Source organism: Dasypus novemcinctus, chromosome 1 (assembly GCF_030445035.2).
Source record: "Dasypus novemcinctus isolate mDasNov1 chromosome 1, mDasNov1.1.hap2, whole genome shotgun sequence".
Lineage (NCBI taxonomy): Eukaryota > Metazoa > Chordata > Mammalia > Cingulata > Dasypodidae > Dasypus > Dasypus novemcinctus.
In genome coordinates, this window is record NC_080673.1 from 58408583 (window position 1) to 58409550 (window position 968).

General features: G+C 30.8%; 1 non-coding gene across 1 annotated transcript; it reads left to right on the plus strand.

Moving 5' to 3' along the window:
• Positions 1–297: 297 nt before the first annotated feature.
• On the plus strand, positions 298–407 carry LOC111758787 (U6 spliceosomal RNA). Its single transcript, XR_002792943.1, has one exon. It is a non-coding gene; the product is annotated as a U6 spliceosomal RNA (small nuclear RNA).
• Positions 408–968: the final 561 nt, after the last annotated feature.

Below are 968 nucleotides of genomic sequence, written 5' to 3' on the forward strand. Positions count from 1 at the left end.
TTGAGTTTCACAAGAGTATGTTATTCTTATTATATATAATCCTTAATATAATAAAGACTTGATCATGGTTTATATGCTTGCCTCTGCTAGCACATAAGGAATAACACATCTTCCTTTTACTTTTACAAGGAATAATTAGCATTAACTAATATTAATTTATTGTTTTAAAAGAAACAATTTTCAAAATTTCAGTGGTTAATCTCTGATTAAACATGTTTATCTATTTATTTTTCTGATTTCCATTGTATTAGCCAGGCAGGTTCACAGATATCTAGGCTGTAAGATGTATAAGGCTCAATGCTCACTTTAGCAGCACATATACAAAAATTGGAACAATACAGAGAAGATTAACAGGGCCCCTGATGCACAAGGATGACACACAAATTCATGAAGCATTCCATATATAGATATAGATATAGATATAGATATATATAAAGGGCTCAAAAATGCATTGTTTCTATATATATGTTGATATATCACTCAGGTGGTATGTGGTATTACATATTCTTATATGAAAAATTTCATGCTAATATTATAACCTCTTTAAATATTTTTGATATCTCATCCATTGCTCATTTTGGGTTCACAGGATATTTTTAAACGGCAATCCTTTCCCATCTGCGTGTACTGTGTCTTCATCTATCTGCTATTGAATCAGAATGACTATCTACTGGTGAAATTGAAATAGGGTTCTGTGGTACTTGTACCACATTTTTGTGTTTTTTGAAAAAGTTATTTTGCATTTAACTACATGCCTAACTTGAGGGATTTTAGAATTCTACCATTTAAAAAATGGCCTAAATTCCAGTTGTGGGAGATAGACTGGCCCTTGATACATACATTAATCACAATCACACTTATTGATGGGCTGCCATAATGTTTAAAGCCCCTTCTATGGAGTAAATGCATCTTAATGTGAAATAACATATGAATCATATGTCTAGAAATAAACTTTGTTTATACAGAAA